This window comes from Macaca thibetana, chromosome 1 (assembly GCF_024542745.1).
Source record: "Macaca thibetana thibetana isolate TM-01 chromosome 1, ASM2454274v1, whole genome shotgun sequence".
NCBI lineage: Eukaryota > Metazoa > Chordata > Mammalia > Primates > Cercopithecidae > Macaca > Macaca thibetana.
Window position 1 is genome coordinate 119,079,765 of NC_065578.1, and position 14,334 is coordinate 119,094,098.

Genomic DNA, 14,334 nt, shown 5'->3' on the forward strand with positions numbered 1-14,334 from the left:
TGCAGAATGAGAGACAGTAACCCAGGAAAGATAAATAAATCACTCACCAACAGTTACTAAGAACATTGCTGAAGAGACAGCCTGGGAACCTTCATTCTTAGTCCAGAGCTCTTTTCACTCTAACAAGTGTCCTCCCGTCACAGCCTCCTTCCTGTCCTTTAAAACTAGACAGATACTGCCTCTTGCTCCAAAGACCACCTTCCATCAAGGAAGGAGGGACATTTGCAATACTGTGACCTCCAACCTCATGGGTTTCTCAACTCTGTTCTTACCCAGGAAGTCCTGGTCATGTCATGGCCACATATGTTTAGTGGAAAAAAGCCCCACCGATACAACCGTCATTGTGAAAGTGTGGAGGTCTGGAGTCTCTCATAAGCCTGGGGTTTGGGGTCATCAGGGCCTGTGGCCATCTTACCTGAGCTGAGCTTGTGGACAAGGTGCCGTGCCAGCCTACACCCCTTGGCCAGCTGTTCTTGGAGGTCCCGCCGCTGGGACTTGTCCGGCTCATCCGGAGTGAGGAGGGCCTGGAGATGCTGAGTCAATGAGTGGGAGGCATCTCTCCCTTCCCGTAACTTCTCCCTTAACTGGATCAGCTCTCGTGCCTGAGAGTGAACCAGGACTTTATATTGCCTAAGGTGAGAGGGTAGAGAACATTTAACAGTGGAAAGGGATGAGTGATCAGTTCTAATATTGCAACAGAGATTTCTGAGACAATGTCCTCAAGGAGACCTCCAAGCAGAAGGTCAGCACATGTTTAAAGGAATGTCTGTGGCCAAGAGAAAGAATAGAAAATGGTTTACAGGCTTCCTCTGTATCAGAGAGGGCTCCTGTAAGATCCTTGATGATGTTTCATTCATCTTTCTCTTCTGTAAACAAAAGTAGGTGTCTTCCTAATTCCATTTCAAAAAGACATCCTTTCAGTTCCTCACCCTGGACACGGACATTTCCATGTGAAAATACGCATAGTGCATCTTGCGGCGATAGATACAAAGCCATGTACAGAAATGAGGCCGGGTGCAGATGGGGCGAATTGAAAAGATGAAAGAAGAAAAGAATGACAGGGCCGAGAAGGCAACATTGATTGAGTGGAAGAATGAGACGCCGTAGCCAGTCAGGAGGTGATTCTGACTAAGGGTAAGTGGGGTGGTGATGGCACACCATTTTGAGTATACTGAATGCTGCTGGGTGGTTCCCACTTCTTTGGTTAATTTTGTGTTATGCAAATTTCACCTCAACAATTACTTGTTTGAAAAAGAGAAAACAAGGCTCTGAGAAACAACTGCAACCCATAACGTATTATTATCCTTGTTCTCTGTTTGATAAATATTTGTGTGTCGTGAGCCTGCCATGGCAATTCGTTCCCTTCCCTGACCCAGCTTAGCTCTTACTTCTCCCGCCGAGCTGCTATACGTCAGAGATTTACACACGTGCCCACCTGCCTGCCCCCACGGGGCCCCCTCACCTGAGCTCCTCAGCTTGCTTGAGCTGCTCTGCGAGCTTCTCCCCCTTGACCTGCAGCTCATCCCTCAGCATAGATTTTATGAGGTCTTTGCACTCTTCATACTCTGAGAAAAGACAGACACGCCTGCCTCAGTGGAAGGCTGGACATGCTGCTGTGGTCACTGCCTACAGGGCAGGAGTCAGGTCCATCCCAAGGACAAAACTGTCCCCACTACCAGGCTCTAGGCAGGGATTTCCACATCTTTACTCTTCAGTCTCCCGACTTTCTGGCATCTGATCCTCCAAAATTTAGAGACGAAGAAAGAGAAACTCAAGGGCACATCAAGGAAATTGACAAGATGATTCAACCACAACGAAGTGGAGTCAGAACTCACAGCCCCTGAGGTCTGAGTCTGAATGCGGGGCCACTTTCCCAAGCCTTCAGCCTCTCCTCTAAAACACTGCACTGGGCCATGAAGCAGTGATTTCTTGTAAGTCGGGAAGGCCCCTAGGACTATGGGACTGATGGTTTCCCTTTTACTGGGAATTTCAAGGACAAGTATGTCAAAGATTTTTTAAAATCTTTGATTTTTAAATCATATCTTCAGATAAGATTTTAAGAATCGTATCTGAAACATAAAGTATGAGACATAAGACCATAAGGCCATAAAGGAAATATGCCCAAATACTAATAAAGCTTGTGTTAATTTAGAAACAGTAGAATGAAGAACTAATAGATAGTGTTTACTCTGTGCCAGTAACTGTTCCAGGAGATTGACAAGAAATAGCTCATGTAATTCACTGCAGCAATTTACAGAGGTAGGTATTATTGTAGTACTCTATGATCAAATGATAAAACTGAGGATTAGAAGACAAGCAAATTGGATGGAGCACAGGACACAGGCCCAGGGTCCCTGCTATGCACACTGCACTGCTACTTCCACACATTCTCGGGTGCGATCTTTCTTCCTCTTTAGGAACAAGAGCCTGTGCCCCAGGAAGCAGGACTTCCTCTCACCAGAGTACTCTCTGCTTTTTTTTTTTTCCTTCGAGTCTTGCCCTGTCCCAAGGCTGGAGTGCAATGGCGTGATCTTGACCCACTGCAACCTCTGCCTCCTGGGTTCAAAGGATCCTCCTGCCTCAGCCTCCCAAGTAGCTGGGGTTACAGGCACCTGCCACCATGCCCAGCTAATTCTTGTATTTTTAGTGGAGACGTGGTTTCACCATGTTGGCCAGGCTGGTCTTAAACTCCTGACCTTGTGATCTGGCTGCCTCAGCCTCCCAAAGTGCTGGGATTACAGGAGTGAACCACCACACCTGGCTCCTACTCCCTGCTCTTGATGCTGTCACTTATAGCTACCACAGGTTCTATTGGGAGCAGACTCCTCTTGAAGCCCCTCAGAGCGGGTACTGGGTACTATCACCAACTTTCCCTCAGGGTCCCTAGAACAGAGCTTTGCCTTTTGGGCCTCAACAGAAGCTTGAACTGAATAAAAGTTCACTAGTCCCAGACATTTAGAACAACAGACTAGATGTTATTTGTCTGCAGGATCTTATATGGTACAGAGAGGATTCTTGAAAACATGATGAAGCCTCTTGGAGAAAACAGGTCGTTCTGTGCCTGTGTCAGAAAATCAACAACTGGGATTTCAACTCTAGTCCCACCCCCATCTGACTGCAAACATGGAAAGTTGCTAAATACTTTGGTACCTCTGTCTTCCAACCTTAACAAAATGTTAAAATACCCATTTCTGTTTTCCTAGAAGTACGGGAAGGATGAAATTATTTTTGATAGAGAGAGCATTTAGTTTCTCAGAGAGAAGACAGGATGTCATTCATCACTTTCATGATGGTGAGCCTAGAAATCTTACTGTATTTATTCTGCTGGTTGGCCAGGAAGTAGGCCACTTGAGTTACAAGAAATTTCTCTTTGATGTTTCTGAACTGCTGTTTCTTCTCTGCCAGCTGGGGGCGCAATTTCTCATTGATTTCTAGAATGTTCATCTCTGCCTTCTCACTGGACCAAGGGCCAGCAGATACCACCATGCTGACGTTTGTGGCAGAAGAGGTGGAGTCAGGGACTGGGGAGAAGAAACACAAATATATGGTGGGTCAAAAATTGGTGAAATCAAATAGGTTTAATCAGGACTAAGGGATGTCAGTAACTGAAATTCTTAACTTACTGTTGAGAAAAACGTGATCACTCCGCACAGCACTTTAGGATCCTTAACCACAAAAACAAGGTTCGAGGTACCTTAGCTCAGAGCTGAAGGCACTGCCGTAGCTCAGACTCTAACAAGAGTGAGGGAGATTGTGGCCAGCGTACCAGGTAACAGTCTCCAGTTGCAATAACAGAATTAGAAGGTGGGGGTGTCATGGAATCTTAGGAGCCCTGCATTCCAATTGCCCAGGCTTTGCTGAAACACAGGCACCCTGGTCTCACCTGAGGGTCACCACCAATGGGGATCATTCCTTCAGCATTCACTCTCAGTATTCGTGTACCCTCGTGACAATGGCACAGACCCATCTCTTTCCCAATACATCTAAGCATATTCCTCACTGTTTAGCTCTTGTCTGTACAAAATCGTCAAAGCAGAAACAGTTTCCCAACAGGTTATATTTTCTTAATGGTAGTCATGAAGTCACCCCACCTGCTCTAAGTTAAAACACATCTTAAGGCTTTTCCACAGGTGTAAGATATCAAACTTTCAGCCTGCCCTGATATCCTCTGGGTCTTCTGCAGTTTTTTCTGTATCCACTAGAAAGTGAATGAATAATTCATTTTTAAAAAATGTTTTCTTTTCTGTCTCAGTATTCTTCTTGCTGCATCCCATTGTTATGTTGATTTCTTTTATCTTACTGGGGCAACATCTTGGGTTTTCATCACACCCAAGACCAGTTTGGCATCCCTACGTCCAGAGCTCTTCCTCTATGTGGGCTGATTTGTTTTTTAATGTCACTGAGCACTACATTTTATACTTGTCACTTATGGATATCATTCTAGTGCCACAAGAGTACTTTTCAAAGTATCAAGTGATCAACATCATTTATATAGAGGTCTCCTGAAAACACATGTGACCATCTATCTTGGGAATTTTTGTAAACCTGAGGCTATTTTGTTTTCCCATATACTGAAAAGAACAGGGCCACGAGCAGTTCTTGTGGAATATGGTTTGATGTATATTTTGTTGAGTTGGACTAACACCATTGATTTTTGGTTGCATTCAAAGCAGAACATGGCAAGATCAAGGTTCTGGTCAGGGTTGGTTGGTGATCCTCAGTGTTGCTGTGCAGTAGAAGGTGAGTTTGAGGTGAGAGGAATGAGTAGGAAAGAGTGATCCCCTGAACCACCTCCTCACTTTCTCAGCTTTCATTCCCACCTAGGTTTTGTGAGCCTGGAACTTGGGAGACTGTCCTGTAGCCCGGGTCTCCCAAGATAGGCTGCTGGACTAGCCTGAGTTGAGGGTGCAGTGGGTGTGACCCTGGGCTGCCCAGCATTCATGTGGAAGTGAAGGAAGGAGGACTGGATCAATCCCATTTGAAAGCATCCATCTCTGCAGCCCACATCATCCTCCAATGACACTGTAAGGATATTGCTTTGAGATCTATCAAAGGCTTTAAGTCACTGTATGTTCTGGGGTCTGGGAGACCTGACATTCTGTGTCAGAATGAAATCTTTCAAGTTTCTAAATGATAAAACTGCAGGTTCACAAAGTTACATGGCTTACTCGAGGTCACACAGGGATGAGTTTTCAGCACTGCCAATAAAAGCAATCACAACAATTATTCAGTAATTATTCATATGATCCATATAATTCAGTAAATATTCACATAATTATTTAGTAATTATTCATTGACCAATTCGTACAAGGCATTTTGTTCAAAACTGTGCTCATATGTGGACATTGTATCTTCTTCATAATCGTTAAGGTAAAGCTATTATCCATAAGTAACAGGTAAGAAATCTGAAGAAGAGGGATAGCAAATCATGTGTTTGGCCATATTTCTATTTTTTGGTTGTTGTGATGCTGGAAGAATGAGCAGAATGAGTCACGGGAAGAGAATTCATTCCTGTATTATTTTCCAGGACACAAGTGTGCCCTCCTAGAGTACTGGGACCAAAATTCCCAAGTGTCTGCAACCTTGCTTTAACAGTATGGGAAATAACCTCTATCACCTGGAATTTCCCTGGGACTTTGGAATATGCAAGAGAAGTATGAGACTTGGGTCTTCCTTTGGCTGTGTTTAATTCACTCTTTGATTCACTCACTACCTTCTCCCAGGGTGGGGATTATTCTGTTCATGAGGGATCCACTCCCATGCCCCAAACACCTCCCATTAACCCCCACCTCCAACACTGGGGACCACATTTAAACATGTAATTTCGAGGGGACCAATATCTAAACTATAGCAGCCACCATAGATTAATTTTGCTTATTCGTGTGCTTCATAAAAATGGAATCATTTTGGCCGGGCCTGGTGGCTCACATCTGTCATCCTAAGACACTGCGAGGCCGAGGCAGGCAGATCACCTGAGGTCAGGAGTTCGAGACCAGCCTGGCCAACATGGCAAAACCCTGTCTCTACTGAAAATACAAAAATTAGTCAGGCATGGTGGCAGGTGCCTGTAATCCCAGCTACTTGGGAGGCTGAGGCAGGGAGAATTTATTGAACCTGGGAAGCGGAGCTGAGATCGCGCCACTGCGCTCCGGCCTGGGCAACGGAGCAAGACTCTGTCTCAAAAAAAAAAAAAAAAAAAAAAGGAATCATTTAGTATGTTCTCTTGTTTTGACTTTTCTTACTTAGGTGGTTATATATGACACTAATTTGTTGGATTGTGTTTTTCCCTTGTTTCATTTTGTTTTGGCCAAGTAATATCCTATTGATGGTATGATTATCACACAATTTGATATCCATTTTTCTGATGGGAGGTAGGTTTGCTTGTTGGCTACTGTGCATAAGTAACTATGAATATTCTCGTACAATTATTTTTGTGAATATACATACTTATACTTATTTTACTTATTTTCCTGGGTATCTAAACCTAGGGATGAAATCGTTTGGTGAATGGGTAGAAAATGGTCACAGAGTTTTGCAAAGAAGTTGTATTATTTTACATTTCTATGAAAGATACAGGCCATTTCCAGGTGCTGTACCTTCCCACACACTTAATATTTTCAGTCTTTTAAATTATAGCCATTCTACCATGTGTATGGAGATATCCTATTTTGGTTTTCTCATACCTATTGTTCATTTAGATAACTTCTTATGGAAAAGACCTTTTCAAATGTTTCTGTTCATTGATATATTGGGGTGTTTGTCATTTTCTTTGTAATCTATAGGAGTTCTTTATATATGTTGAATGAGTCCATTTATATATACATTTTTTGATATTATATAGCAAATAATTATTTCTGGTCTACAGATAGCTTTTAAGTTGTTAAACAAAACATAATAAGCAGAAAGTTTTTAAAAATGAAGTGCAATTCACTTGATTGCTTACTATGGTGAGTGCTACGGTATCTCATCTAAGAAATATTTTTGTATGTCAAGTTCATGAAACTATTTCCTGTTTTTCCTTCACATGGTTTCTCATTTTAACTTTCATACCGCAAGTTAATTTCAGTGTATGGTGGAGAGTGGTTGTTAATATTAACTTTTTTTTTTTTTTTTTTTTTTTTTTTTTTTTTTTGAGACGGAGTCTCGCTCTGCCGCCCAGGCTGGAGTGCAGTGGCCGGATCTCAGCTCACTGCAAGCTCCGCCTCCCGGGTTCACGCCATTCTCCTGCCTCAGCCTCCCGAGTAGTTGGGACTACAGGCGCCCGCCACCGCGCCCGGCTAGTTTTTTGTATTTTTTAGTAGAGACGGGGTTTCACCGTGTTAGCCAGGATGGTCTCGATCTCCTGACCTCGTGATCCGCCCATCTCGGCCTCCCAAAGTGCTGGGATTACAGGGTTGAGCCACCGCGCCCGGCCTAATATTAACTTTTTAAAACAACAAATATTATTTCACTCAAAAACGTTTTACTTAAAAGTCTTTCATTTCCCCAATGAAGGGCGTTGGTGTCTCTGGCAGTGCCAGTGCCTTGGTCAGGACGGCAGCGCCTGCCCTGAGCTCTCCGCCTCTCGCGCCCGCCAGCGGCACCAGCAGCAGCGACCAGAGGAGCCCTTGCAGCAGCGCAATGGCCGGGTGGATGCCTCTATCTCCAGCCTGGTGGCGGACGGGACCTGTTAGGACGCGGCCATCGTGGGCTACAAGGACTCGCCCTCTGTCTGGGCCGCCGTCCCAGGGAAAACTTTCGTCAACGTCACCCCAGCTGAGGTTGGTGTCCTGGTTGGCAAAGACTGGTCAAGCTTTTTCGTGAATGGGCTGACACCGGGGGGAAGAAATGTGCTGTGGTCCCGGACTCACTGCTGCAGGATGGGGACTTGACCATGGATCTTCAAATGAAGAGCATCAGTGGAGCCCCCACCTTTAATGCCATTGTCACCATGACTGCCAAGGCGCTAGGCCTGCTGATGGGCAAAGAAAGTGTCCATGGCAGTTTCATCAACAAGCAGTGTTATGAAATCGCCTCCCACCTTCAGTGTTCTCAGTACTGACCTCCTTTGTTCCTTCCCCTCCACCGCTTCCCACAGCTTTGCCCCACTTTCCTTCTCATACACACATACACCATTTTAATTCTGGGGGCCATTACCCCACACTCCTTATTGCTGCTAAAACCACATGGGCTGGGGGCCAGGACTAGAGGGACAGACACACCCTGTACCCATACCCTTCCTGTGTGTGGTTGGAAAACTTTTTCATTTGGGGGTTTTGAGTTTTTTTTAATGAATAAAAAAGATTCTACTAAAAAAATTAAATAACTGTACATATGTGGGCATATTGTTTGAATCTGTATTCTCTTACTTTGATGTATTTATGGATACGTACACCAAACTACCATTTTAAAATTACTGTAGCTTTAAAATCAGGTTTGAAATCTAGCAGAGTAAGTCCTCCAAGTTATTGTTTCTTCAAGACCGACTTGCCTATTCTAGGTTCTTTGATTTTCAGATACATTTTGAAATTAGTTTTTAAATTTCTCTAAAATCTCTTACTAGAAATATTAATCAAAATTGTGTGGATGTACTATGCTAACAAAATTGAGTCTTCCAATCAATGAACATGATATGTATTTCTCTGTTTAGTCTTATTTAATTTTCTCACCAATTGCCTTTAGGGGCCTTGTACCTGCTTCATTGCATGTATTCTTAAGCATGTAATGATTCCAGCTATCAATCTCTATTATATTGTATTGAATTTCATTTTCTAGCTGCTAATTGCTAGTATGGAGAAATTAAGATGATGAAATCAACTTTATGAAGGTATAATTTAGGTACAACAGACTGCACCACTTTAAAATGTGTAATTCAATGCATGTCTACAAATGTATACACTAATGGAACTACTGCCACAACCAAGATAGAGGAATTTCCCTATATTTCCCTATGCCCCAAAGTTTCTTGTACCCCTTTGCAGTTCATCCGTCTTTCAACCCTCAGTTCCAAGGAGCCGCTGTCATTTCAGGTCCGTTTGCATTTTTAAGTGTTTTCTATAAATGAAATGATACCTGTGTTCTTTTGTGTCTGCCTTCTTTCATGCATCAACTTCATTTTAAAATCCATCCATATGAGTATTTGCATCAACAGTTAATGCCTTGTAATTGCAAGTAGTATTCCTTTGTGCAGCTATACCATGTTTGTTTATACATTCACTTGTGATTGGACGTTACTATCATTCCAGGTTTGGGCTATTATGAAGCTAACATGAGCATCCATATATGGAAGGCCAGGTCTCACTAATGCAGGCCTCCCTAACTACTGTTTCAGTACCGACTGAGTGGTCAAATTAAATATTAAGAGCAAAAAATAAGCCAGTGCCCTCATACAAAGGTTAGAATGTAACAAAAGCCCACCAAGAGTTTTGCCTAGGCTTTTCCTGGGCCTTAAAGCAAGACAAAATAATGAAGGAATTCTTGACAGGAATCATTTAGGATTAAACAAGTTTTATTGGAGGTCTGAAGGAACTCCCCAAACCTCTGCGATTTAGCAAGAGACAAGATAAGGGTCCCCAGTCCCTAGACCCATTAAATTAAGTGAATTTACTGAGGCTCCAGAGGCAGGTCTTCAGGACTCAGACTTAGTTATAGATTGAAAGAAGTTAATCACTTATGTATTTAGATGAATGCACACTTCCACATACACATATAGCTTAGAAGGTACATAAACTCTGGAAACTTTGTAGTTTTGAGTTGGTCTGGTGATAATTTCCAGGCCTTCTCCCTGTAACCAGTTGCAGAAGTAAAAATTCTCTTCCTCCTCAGTTCATCTGCATCTCGTTACTGGGCCATGAGAAATAACAGCCCACCCCTCAGTTTGATCTGGAAACACACATACAGATCATTGTGCAGACATCGTGTGTAAATTCCTAGGAATGGAATGACTGTCCGTCTGATTTGTATATGTTTAACCTTTAAGAAACTGTTAGATTTTCAAAGGAGTTGTACCATTGTTCATTCTCACAAGTATAAGACTTCCAAGTGCTTTGTATCCTCACCAACATGTGCTATTTTCAGCCTTTTTAATTTCAACCATTCTCATGGATATGTACTGGTATCTCATTGTTGTAATGACTGATCTCCCTGATGACTAAACAGTGGAGCATCTTTTCCTATGCTAATTGACCATTCATGTATCTTCTTTTCTGAAGTATCTATTCAAGTCTTTTGAGAAATTGTTTCATTGTGCTGTTTATCTTATCAGACTGCATTATATATATACACACACACTCTAAAAAAACCCTTTATTGGAGATAAATACGATATCTCCTATATTGTGGCTTCTTTATATGTTCTCTTAATGTTCCCTATTTGGAAAAATGATAGATAATCTTCAAAACGGTGACTCTATATATATGTGTATGTGTGTGTGTATACATACATATATGTCCTAAGAATCATTAATTAGACATATATGTGAGTATCTATTTCTGGATTCTCTCTTCTCTTCCACTGATATATGTTTTATTTTTTTCAACAAAACACATGCTCTTGATTTTCATAGCTGTATAGTAATTCTGGAAATAGGTAGTGAATTTATTTACCATTATTCTTTTATAATATTACTCTTTTATTCTTGATCATTGACATTTCCATATAAATGGTAGAATCAGCTTGTAAATTTCTACCAGAATGCTGGTTGGAGTTTTTTTTAGAATTCTATTGGATCTGGAGATCAATTTGGGAAGAACTGACTTTTTAAATATAACAACTCTTCTGATCCATGACAAGGTTTATCTCCCCACTAATTTAGTTCTTTTATTATTTCTCAAAGCAATTTTTGTAGTTTTTGGTGTACTGGCCCTACATACACTTTGTTGACTTTCTTTCTTCTTTTTTTTTTTTTTTTCTGAGATGGAGTCTGACTCTGTTACCCAGGCTGGAGTGCTGTGATGTGATCTCGGCTCACTGCAACCTCTGCCTCCCGGGTTCAAGTGCTCCTCCTGCCTCAGCTTCCTGAGTAGCTGGGACTACAGTCATGTGCCACCACACCCAGCTAATTTTTTGTATTTTTAGTAGAGACGGGATTTCCCCATGTTTTGCCTTATGGTCTTGATCTCCTGACCTCATGATCTGCCCACCTTGCCTCACGAAGTGCTAAGATTAAAGGCATGAGCCACCCCACTCAGCCTGTTAAATTTATTTATAAGCACATCATATATTTAGATGTTACTTTAAATGAAATGGTATTTTTATTTCATTTTCCAAATGCTCATTGCTAATATACAAAAATACAAAAGACTACTTATATTGAGCTTATATTCTGCAACATTACCAAACTCACTAATTAGTTTTGGTAGATTTTTGTAGATTTCTAGGATTGTTAACATACACAGTCATTATCTGTGAATAAAGACAGCTTCAATTATTTAGTTTTAAACTTTTCAATGCTTTTATTTATTTTCCTTACTTTATTGCATTGGTTTAGATCTCTAGTATAATGCTGAATTGAAAGAGTAACAACAGATATTCTACTTTTTTCTCTGATTTAGAAAATGTCTGGCATATTCTTACAGAACTATACAACTACCTACTCTATGACTCAGTAATTCCTAAGTATGTATCCATGAGAAATTAAAACAGATGTCCAGAAAATGATGTGTACAATAATGTTCATAGTAATTTTATTCATAATAGGAAAAACTGGAAACATTCAAGTATCTGTCAATACAAGAATGGATCAATAAACTGTGATACATTCATTCCATGGAATGGCTAAAGGAACAAACTGTTGACACACAAAACAACATGGATGAATGTCAAAAAGATTTTGAGTGCAATAGGAGCCATACGCAAAAGAGTATGCACTCTTTAATTCCATTAGTAGATGTTCTGGCGGAAAAAAAAAAAGCAGTAGTTTCCTATGGATGAAGTCCAGGAAGGGGCATGAGGAAATTTTAGGGTGATGAGAATATTCTCTATGTTCATATGCATTTGTCAAAACTCATCTAATGCTCACTTATGATTTGAGCATTTTATTATATGTAAATTTTACCTCAAAAGCAAAAAAACTGTAGATAAATATTGAACTTTAGGAAAGGACGTGAATGCTGAAGGATTCAGTGGGATGTGAATTCAGTATACTGATGTCTGCAGTTTACTTGAAATGCATCAAAAAAAGTAGATGAATGAAGGGGTGGGTTGAGAGATGGGTAAATATATGGATATATGATAAAGCAAGGATAGTAAATATTAATGATAGAATATAGGGGATAAGTATATAGGTAAAAGCACCCCAGCTTTGTAAAAATCTTTCAACTTTGTTTTATATTTGAAATTTTTAATAATGAAATACTTCAAGCCTTTGGAAACCCCACCACAAGGGAAATTAACATCACTTCATCTGTCAACTATATCATGACCATGTTCATTGGAACACCAACTTCCTGCCCAAAATACAGCCATGTTTGTAATCACTTTAAATGGAACTGCCAAAGCCGGTCCAGGAGTAAGCAGTGCTATGGCCAGAGGGAGTCTCACTGGAGAGAAAATTGGCAAATACTTCAAACTTAATGAAAATAAGAACAAAACATATTAAAATTTGTGAGATGCAGCTAAAGTGATAGGAAAAAACATGTAACTTTATATGTCTATACTAGAGAAGAAAATTTTAAAATCAATGATCTAAATTTGTAGTCTTAAGATTCTAGAAAAAGACAAGCAAATTAAACCTAAAGTAAGTAGAACAAAAGGAATCATAAAAAGCAGCAATCAATGAAATAGAAATCAGATAAACAATGAAAAATTAAAGCCAAAGGGTGTGTTTTAAAAGATTAATAAAACTGATAAATACCTACAAAGACAAAGAAAAGGAAAGAAAATGCAAATTATCTTTTTATCAGGAATTAAAAAGGTGATATCCATGGATTCTACAGACATTAAAGGGATAATAAAAGATCATGGTAAACAACTTTATGTCCATAAAAGCAATAACTCAGATAAAATGGGCAAATCTCTTGGAAAGTACAATTCACCTGAAATGACAAGAAGAAATAGCAAGAATATCCCTCCACCTATGAAAGAAATTGCATTTATAATTTAAAAATCTGACACTAGGCAAAATCTAAGCCCAGATGCTTTCAAGTAGAATTCTTTCCTTTATCTACGAATGACATGATATGAATATTAAATAAATTTTTGAGAATTTAGAAGAAGAAACTTTTCAAAGTTTTTGAGGCAAGCATAACCCTGATGCCAAAACCAAAGCAAGTATAATGCTGCTATCAGAAGATTTTATAAGAAAAAATTTATACACCACTCTTTCTCATAAACATAGATTCAAGAAATCCTACAAAATATTAACAAATCAAACCCAAATATATAACAGGTATAATAAATCCTGACCAAGTCTAGTTTATCCCAGGAATATAAAGTTTCTTCAACATTTGTAAATCAATTAATGTAATTCAGCCCATTAACAGAACAAAGAAAAAAATTATACAATTATTTCAATAAATGCAGAAAAAGTATTTGGCAAGATTGAAACTCATTCATGATTTTCAAAAGAAAACAAAACATGTGGCACACTAAGAATAGAAGAAATTTTCTTTAACTTGCAAAATGCATCTATGAAGAACATAGAGCTAATATCTTGGTTAATCGTGAAATGCTGAATGCTTTCCATCTCAGACAGGGAATAAGGGAATGATGTCAGCTATTCCAACATTTATTCACTAACATCCTGGAGGTCTTAGTCAACATGTAAGTAGAAAAGCCTAAGAAATATTCTTAATATTACTAGTATTAATCTGTAAATTTAGCAGGGTTTAAATGGACAAAAGCTAGAAAGCCTCAACAAATGGAGAGATGTAACATGTGGAAGAATGGGAAGATTTTTAATATTATCACGGATGTCATTTTTACTTTGTGTCTCCTGGCTTTCCAGTGTTAATTGAAAAATGTATCCCTATTGCCAATATTACATATATACTTCCTTAAGTTGTCTTGAAAGATTTTAAACTACAATAAAATTTTATTTTACATTTTAGGCTTAAATCCATTTAGAAATTACTTTGAGTGAGATGAGATCCAACATTATTTTCTTCCAGATGGACACTAAATTTTGCCAGCATAGACTATTTTTTAAAATTTATTTCCTTCACTGATTTGACATATCATTACTAAGTATTAAATTTTATAGACAATGATCTCTAATGATATATCTATACTTTTTCACTTATCTATTTATTTGTTGGTTTATATACTGATACCATATAATTGTTCCTAATCAACTTGTGGAGGCTGAGGCAGGAGGATCACTTGAGCCAGGAGTTGGAGGCTGCAGTGAGCTAGGAT

General features: G+C 39.7%; 1 pseudogene; it reads left to right on the forward strand.

Annotated features, from left to right (window-relative positions):
- Positions 1-7,620: 7,620 nt before the first annotated feature.
- Positions 7,621-8,041, forward strand: LOC126932582 (profilin-1-like; annotated as a pseudogene).
- The last annotated feature ends 6,293 nt before the right edge of the window (positions 8,042-14,334 follow it).